At 52.2% G+C, this 8,783-nt stretch overlaps 1 pseudogene; it reads left to right on the forward strand.

Moving 5' to 3' along the window:
* The first annotated feature begins 8,194 nt into the window (after positions 1-8,194).
* On the forward strand, positions 8,195-8,317 carry LOC138288649 (small nucleolar RNA SNORA35; annotated as a pseudogene).
* Positions 8,318-8,783: the final 466 nt, after the last annotated feature.

Here is an 8,783-nt window from a genome sequence, read left to right on the forward strand (position 1 = left end):
GAGCCACAAATTTCCTTCCACCCAGCGTTCCCCCACGTCTCCCGATTAAAAATGATACCTCACTTGTGTGGGGTAGGCCTAGCGCCCGCGACAGGATATGCCCCAAAACACAACGTGGACATATCACAGAAAACAGAGCTGTTTTAGCAAAGTGACTACCTGTAGATTTTGGCCTCTAGCTCAGCCGCCACCTAGGGAAACCTACCAAACCTGTGCATTTCTGAAAACTAGAGACCTAGGGGAATCCAAGGAGGGGTGACTTGCGGGGCTCGGACCAGGTTCTGTTACCAGAATCCTTTGCAAACCTCAAAATTTGGCTAAAAAAACACATGTCCCTCACATTTCTGTGGCAGAAAGTTCTGGAATCTGAGAGGAGCTACAAATTTCCTTCCACCCAGCGTTCCCCCCAAGTCTCCCGATAAAAATGATACTCACTTGCGTGGGTAGGCCTAGCGCCGGCGACAGGAAACACCCCAAAGCGCAACGTGGACACATCCTAAATTTGGAAAAAAACAGAGGTGTTTTTTGCGAAGTGCCTACCTGTAGATTTTGGCCTCTAGCTCAGCCGGCACCTAGGGAAACCTACCAAACCTGTGCATTTCTGAAAACTAGAGACCTAGGGGAATCCAAGGAGGGGTGACTTGCGGGCTCGGACCAGGTTCTGTTACCCAGAATCCTTTGCAAACCTCAAAATTTGGCTAAAAATACACAATGTTACTCACATTTCTGTGGCAGAAAGTTCTGGAATCTGAGAGGAGCCACAAATTTCCTTCTACCCAGCGTTCCCCAAGTCTCCCGATAAAAATGATACCTCACTTGTGTGGGTAGGACTAGCGCCCACGAAAGGAAAGGGCCCAAAACACAACGTGGACACATCACATTTTTTTAAAAAGCAGTGCCTACCTGTGGATTTTGGCCTGTAGCTCAGCCGACACCTGAGGAAACCTAGCAAACCAGTGCATTTTTGAAAACTAGGAAACCCAGGGGAATCCAAGATGGGGTGACTTGCGGGGCTCTGACCAGGTTATGGTACCCCAGAATCCTTTGCAAACATCAAAATTTGGCCCAAAAAAACACTTTTCCTCTCATTTCGGTGACAGAAAGTTCTGGAATCTGAGAGGAGCCACAAATTTCCTTCCACCCAGCGTTCCCTAAGTCTCTCGATAAAAATGGTACATCACTTCTGTGGGTAGGCCTAGCGCCCACAAAAGGAAATGGCCCAAAACACAACGTGGACACAACATATTTTTCACAGAAAACAGAGGTGTTTTTTGCAAGGTGCCTACCTGTGGTGTTTGGCCTGTAGCTCAGCCGGCCCCAGGGGGGGGGGGGGGGGGGGGGGGGGGGGGGGGGGGGGGGGGGGGGGGGGGGGGGGGGGGGGGGGGCAGAAATGCCCTAAAATAAATTTGCCCCCCCAACCCCCACCCTCCCCCGTCGGAGCGACCCTTGCCTACGGGGTCGCTCCCCCTGCGTGACATTGGCACCAAAAAACAAATCCCCGGTGCCTAGTGGTTTCTGCCCCCTTGGGGGCAGGTTGACCTAAAATCAGCCAATCTGCCCCCAAGGGGGGCAGAAATGGCCTAAATACAATTTGTCCCTCAGGGGAGCGACTTTTGCCTGATGGGTCGCTCCCCATCTCTAAAAAAAAAAAACAAAGAAAAAAAAAGAGAAAAAAATGAAAAATTCCCCTGGCGCCTAGAGGTTTCTGCCCCCCCCCCCCGGGGGGCAGATCGGCCTAATAATAGGCCGATCTGCCCCCGGGGGGGCAGAAATGGCCTAAAATAAATTTGCCCCCCCAACACCCACCCCCCCCCCCGGAGCGACCCTTGCCTACGGGGTCGCTCCCCCTGCGTGACATTGGCGCCAAAAAACAAATCCCCGGTGCCTAGTGGTTTCTGTCCCCTTGGGGGCAGATTGACCTAAAATTGACAAATCTGCCCCCAGGGGGGCAGAAATGGTCTAAATACAATTTGCCCCCCCAGGGGAGCGACCCTTGCCTGATGGGTCGCTCCCCATCTCTAAAAAAAGAAACAACAAAAAAAAAAAAAACACAAAAAAAAAATTGCCCTGGTGCTAGAGTGTTCTGCCCCCCCCCCCCCGGGGGCAGTTCGGCCTAATAATAGGCCGATCTGTCCCCCGGGGGGGCAGAAATGGCCTAAAATAAATTTGCCCCCCCCACCCCCCCCCCCCCCCCCCCCCGGGAGCGACCCTTGCTACAGGGTCGCTCCCCCTGCGTGACATTGGCGCCAAAAAACAAATCCCCGGTGCCTAGTGGTTTCTGCCCCTTGGGGGCAGATTGACCTAAAATTGGCCAATCTGCCCCCAGGGGGCAGAAATGGTCTAAATACAATTTGCCCCCCCAGGGGAGCGACCCTTGCCTGATGGGTCGCTCCCCATCTCTAAAAAAAGAACAACAAAAAAAAAAAAACACAAAAAAAAAATTGCCCTGGTGCCTAGAGTGTTCGCCCCCCCCCCCCCCCCCCGGGGCAGTTCGGCCTAATAATAGGCCGATCTGTCCCCGGGGGGGGCAGAAATGGCCTAAAATAAATTTGCCCCCCAACCCCCATCCCCCCCCCGGGAGCGACCCTTGCCTACGGGGTCACTGCCCTGCGTGACATTGGCGCCAAAAACAAATCCCCGGTGCCTAGTGGTTCTTCTGCCCCCTTGGGGGCAGATTGACCTAAAATTGGCCAATCTGCCCCCAGGGGGGCAGAAATGGTCTAAATACAATTTGCCCCCCCAGGGGAGCGACCCTTGCCTGATGGGGTCGCTTCCCATCTCTAAAAAAAAGAAACAAAAAAAAAAAAAAAACACAAAAAAAAAAATTGCCCTGGTGCCTAGAGTGTTCTGCCCCCCCCCCCCCCCGGGGCAGTTCGGCCTAATAATAGGCCGATCTGTCCCCCGGGGGGGCAGAAATGGCCTAAAATAAATTTGCCCCCCCAACCCCCAACCCCCACCCCCCCCGGGAGCGACCCTTGCCTACGGGGTCGCTCCCCCTGCGTGAGATTGGCGCCAAAAAACAAATCCCCGGTGCCTAGTGGTTTCTGCCCCCTTGGGGGCAGATTTACCTAAAATTGGCCAATCTGCCCCCAGGGGGGCAGAAATGGTCTAAATATAATTTGCCCCCCCAGGGGTGCGACCCTTGCCTGATGGGTCGCTCCCCATCTCTAAAAAAAGAAACAACAAAAAAAAAAAAACACAAAAAAAAAATTGCCCTGGTGCCTAGAGTGTTCTGCCCCCCCCCCGGGGGCAGTTCGGCCTAATAATAGGCCGATCTGTCCCCGGGGGGGCAGAAATGGCCTAAAATAAATTTGCCCCCCAACCCCCACCCCCCCCCCCCCGGAGCGACCCTTGCCTACAGGGTCGCTCCCCCTGCGTGACATTGGCGCCAAAAAACAAATCCCCGGTGCCTAGTGGTTTCTGCCCCCTTGGGGGCAGATTGACCTAAAATTGGCCAATCTGCCCCCAGGGGGGCAGAAATGGTCTAAATACAATTTGCCCCCCAGGGGAGCGACCCTTGCCTGATGGGTCGCTCCCCATCTCAAAAAAAAAAAAAAGAACCAAAAAAAAAAAACACAAAAAAAAAATTTGCCCTGGCGCCTAGAGGTTTCTTCCCCCCCTGGGGGCAGAAATGGCCTAAAATAAATTCCCCTCCCCCCCAGGGAGCGACCCTTGCCTAAGTGGTCGCTCCCTTTGCGTGAAATTCACGCAAAGAAAAAAACTCCCTGGTGTCTAGTGGTTTCTACCCCCCTTGGGGGCAGATTGGCCTCATCAAAATAGGCCAATCTGCCCCCAAGGGGGGCAGAAATGGGCAAAATATAATTTTCCCCCAAGGGGAGCGACCCTTGCCTAAGGGGTCACTCCCCACCAAAAAAAAAAAAAAATGAAAAAAAAAAAAAAAAATGGTCCCTGGTGCCTAGAGGTTTCTGCCCCCCCTGGGGGCAGATCGGCCTAATAGTAGGCCGATCTGCCCCCAGGGGGGGCAGAAAAGGCCTTCCCGAAAATAAGCCCCCCTGGGAGCGACCCTTGCCCAAGGGTCGCTCCCTTTTGTCAATAACCATAAAAAAAAAAAAAAAATCCCTGGTGTCTAGTGGTTTCTACCCCCCTTGGGGGCAGATTGGGCCTCATCAAAATAGGCCAATCTGCCCCCAAGGGGGGCAGAAATGGCCAAAATATAATTTTCCCCCAAGGGGAACGACCCTTGCCTAAGGGGTCGCTCCCCACCTCAATAAAAAAAAAAAGAAAAAAAAAAAAAAAAAAAAAAAAAAAAAGAGGTCCCTGGTGCCTAGAGGTTTCTGCCCCCCCTGGGGGCAGATCGGCCTAATAAGGCCGATCTGCCCCCAGGGGGGGCAGAAAAGGCCTTTTCAAAAAAATGCCCCCCTGGGAGCGACCCTTGCCCAAGGGGTCGCTCCCTTTTGTCAATTTCTACGAAAAAAAAAAAAATCCCTGGTGTCTAGTGGGGTTTCAAAAACCGGATTGCAAGCAATCCGGCTTTTGAAACCCTCGGAGGGACTTCAAAGGGAAGGAAATACTTTTCCTTCCCTTTGAAGCCCCTCCGGGCCTCCCAAGTGATTGAAAAAGAAATGCTTTTGCATTTCTTTTTCAATCGCGCTGGAAGCAGAGCTTCCAGCGCGACGAGGGAGGCCCCTGTGACACATCAGCGCGCGGCGCGCGCGCTCTGACGTCACAGGGGGGGTGGGGGGGGGTCGGGGGTGGAAGGGGAAGGTCTTCCCCTTCCATCCCCGACTTGGGGGGGGGAGGGGGGTGCACGGGGGGCGCGCTAGCGCGCCCCCAAGTTCCCCTGTGCCATGGACGAGATGATCTCGTCCAAGGCACAGGGGAACTGTAGCCCTTGGACGAGATCATCTCGTCCAAGGCACAGAAGAGGTTAAACAAGTACATAGTTCAATCATTTGACAGACTCCATACCTTTTTCAAAGGGTGTTTATTTTAGTGCTAATAAGTAGAGGGGGATGGGCAATGGGCAATGGCAATGGGCTGGGGTGATGGTGGAGGAAAGTCCAGGATAGAGTCCAGTCTATGTGGATCACAGGTGCATTGTCCAAAGTGTGCATAGGAAGGGGAGCAATGGCAGTTCAAGGTGGACAGGGTGACAGGGTGGGACACAAGGGTGACAATCAGGAGAGTCCTAGTTCCTGGTGGGGGTCTTGGCAATAGTCTCTGGCTTCTGCCTGGATTGCAGGGTCCGTTTGCGGGGTGATTCTCCTTCTGCAGGGGAACGGGTGCTGGTGGCCTGTTGGTCCTGTGGCGGGGCCTCCTGTCCACTAGCTGCAGCGGAGGTGGAGGGCTGTTCACCGGTTTGGCTAGTGGTAGGGGCCCGGTGATGTGCCACTGCCTCCCTCATGGTGTTGGCCATGTCTGACAGCAACCCTGCAATGGTAACCAGGGTGGTGTTTATGTTCTTCAAGTCCTCCCTGATCCCCAGGTACTGTCCCTCCTGCAGCCGCTGGTTCTCCTGCATTTTTGTCCAGTATCTGGCCCATCGTCTCCTGGGAATGGTGGTATGCTCCCAGGATCTAGGTGAGTGCCTCCTGGAGAGTCGGTTCCCTGGGCCTGTCCTCCCCAGTCGCACAGCAGTTCTTCCAGCTTCTCTGTTGTCCTGTGCCTCTGTCCCCTGAACCATGTGCCTACTGCCACTGACCCCAGATCCCTGATCGTCCTGTGTTTGTGGGGTGGCATGGGGTCCCTGTAGTGGTGGACACACTGCTGATTGATGTGTCCTGGGGACAGAGGTATGGGCCCGCTAGGTGGGTACTGTGCTGGTATTTCCTGAGGGGGGGAGGCTCTGTGGTGTTATGGGACTGTGCCTGGGTAACCGACTGTCTGGAGATCCCTGATGGGCCAGGTTGGTCATCCAGATCCAGGCATCCAGAGCTGCTGTCATCAAAGTGGGCCTCTTCTGGGTGGGACTGGATGTTGCTGGCACCTCCTCTCCGGTGACGTTGGGTGGGGGACCTGTGGGGATGTAAATGCAGTGTTATTGCTTCTGCATGTGACATCTTGTGCATGGGTGCGATGCCCTCTATGTTTGTTATTGCCCTGGAAGCTTTGCCTTGTGTGAGTAGTTATTTGGTGGGCTAGGTGATTCTCTCTAGTGTGCATGCTTTAGTGATGGGTGTCCATGCATGTCTGTGATGGGGGTCCATGCATTGGTGTTACATGCAGGGCTTTTTATTGGGAGGGGTGGGCTGTGATGGTGGGGTGTGTGGGAGATGGTGGAGTGATGGGAGTGAGGGTAAGGGAGGGGGTATGTGATGGCATGCAGGTAGGGTGGGTAATAGTAATAGGGACTTGACTTACCAGAGTCCAGTCCTCCTCCTACTCCTGCCAGGCCCTCAGGATGCATGATTTCCAAGACTTGCTCCTCCCATGTTGTTAGTTGTGGGGGCCCACCGCCAGTCCTCTGTACAGCTATTTGGTGTCTTGCTGCCACGGAACGTACCTTCCCCCGTAGGTAGTTCCACCTCTTCCTGATGTCATCCCTTGTTCTGGGGTGCTGTCTCACGGCGTTGACCCTGTCCACCCCTGATTCTCCGCCATAGCTCCATCTTCCTTGCAATGGATGTCTGCTGCACCTGTCCTCCGAATAGCTGTGGCTCTACCCGGATGATTTCCTCCACCATGACCCTTAACTCCTCCTCTGAGAACCTGGGGTGTCGTTGTGGTGCCATGGGTGTAGTGTGAGTGGTGTGGGTGAAGGTGGGTAGGGTGATGTGTTGGGGTGTGTGATGTAAGGTGCGTGGATGGTGTATAGGTGGTGTGTGGATGTGGTCTTGACTGTGGTCTTGCTATCTCTCTTGAGGCACTTGTTTGTATTGGTAAAGGGTTGTGGGTAATGTGGGTGTGTGTTTTATAGTGGTGTGGGTGTGGTGTGTGTATGGGTGTCAGGTGTGTGTTATTTGAATTGATCCTTGTATGCCAATCTCTTCTGATGAGGGTGTTGTGGGAGACAGCGTTGAAGGCTGCAGAGAGGTCAAGCATGATGAGGGCGAACGGTTCTCCTCAGTCAAGGAAGGTTGGAGTGTCATCAGTGGTTGTGGTGAGTCTTGTTTTGGTGATGTGGGTCTTTCTGAATCCTGACTGTTGTCTAGAAAATGGTGAGTCTCGAGGTGGGTTGTGAGTTGCTTGTTGATGGCCTTCTCAGTCACTTTGGTTGGATAGGGAAGCAGGGAGCTGGGTTGGAAGTTGCTCAGCTGATTCATGTTGGTTGTGGGCTTCTTGAGGCAGGCATAAAGTTCTGCAAATTTCAACTCATCTAGGAAAGTAGCAGACTTGTTGATGATGTGGGTAAGGGTGGTGCAGATTGGTGATGTTGCAAGGAAATAGATGTGGTGGGGGCATGGGTGCATTGGAACCCCTGAGTAGGTGGCTTGCATGACTGCTGCTGTGTCATTTTTGGTGTGGGTTGTCTATTTGGTCAAGTGACCTTCTTAGTTGGTAGTGGGTAGGTTAGCGATGAGTTATCTGAGGTTGGGTTGGTCTGCGAAGTGGCTGTAGATGTTTGCATTTTTGCTATGGGAAAAGTTGAATAGGCTGTTGCAGAGTTTTTGGGAGGCAGTGATGTTGACAGTGACTGAGGGTGAGGGGAAATCCTTGACAATGGAGAATATATCCTTGCAGGTGTTCCTTCTATGTAGTTGTAGGAGGCTGGCCTGGTTTATAGTGGGTACCTGATGGTACTTACACCTTGTGCCAGGTTCAGTTATCCCTTATTAGTAGATTAGTAGTATTCTAGCAGCTTAGGCTGATAGAGGTAGCTATAGCTGAGCAGCATAGGTTGAACAAGGAGACATGCAAAGCTCCTACTATACCACTTATATCATATAGCAATATATCATAAGAAACACAATACTAAGAGTTACTAAAAATAAAGGTACTTTATTTTAGTGACAATATGCCAAAAGTATCTCAGAGGATATAGGGCCAGATGTAGGAAGGCTTTTGCGCCTCGCAAACTGCGAAAAACACCGTTTGCGGGGTGCAAAAGCCCTTACGCAATGCAGAATCACATTTTGCGAGTCGGTACCGACTCGCAAAATGTGATTCCGACTCGCATATAGGAAGGGGTGTTCCCTTCCTATTTGCGACTGCATCGCTATGTAGAGTTGATTTGTGACCGCGAAAGCGGTCGCAAATCAACTCGCAGTTACCACCCACTTGAAGTGGATGGTAACTCATTCGCAAACGGGAAGGGGTCCCCATGGGACCCCTTCCCCTTTGTGAATGCAAAAAAAAATATTTTTTCAGAGCAGGCAGTGGTCCTATGGACCACTGCCTGCTCTGAAAAAAAACGAAACTAAAAGGTTTCGGTAATTTTTCTTTTTGCAGCTCGTTTTCCTTTAAGGAAAACGGGCTGCAAAGAGAAAAAAAAACTGCTTTATTGAAAAGCAGTCACGGACATGTTGGTCTGCTGTCTCCAGCAGGCCACCATCCCCGTGAGTGCCTAGACTCGCTATGGGGTCGCAAACTGCGACCCACCTCATAAATATTCATGAGGTGGGTCTTTGCGACCCCATAGCGAGTCGAGGAAGGTGTCTGAGACACATTTCTGCATAACATTTTGTGAGGTGCAAATTGCGAGTCGCTAGTACTCGCAATTTGCACCTCGCAAAATGTTTTCTTCCTACATCTGGCCCTTACTCCCTTCGGAGGTAAGTAATATACAAAAAATATACACACAAACCAAAATCAGGTATGTAAACAGTTAGAAAAGTAGTGCAAACACTGTAGAATACAATAGGATGCAACAGGCCTAGGGGCAA

This window comes from Pleurodeles waltl, chromosome 4_1 (assembly GCF_031143425.1).
Source record: "Pleurodeles waltl isolate 20211129_DDA chromosome 4_1, aPleWal1.hap1.20221129, whole genome shotgun sequence".
NCBI lineage: Eukaryota > Metazoa > Chordata > Amphibia > Caudata > Salamandridae > Pleurodeles > Pleurodeles waltl.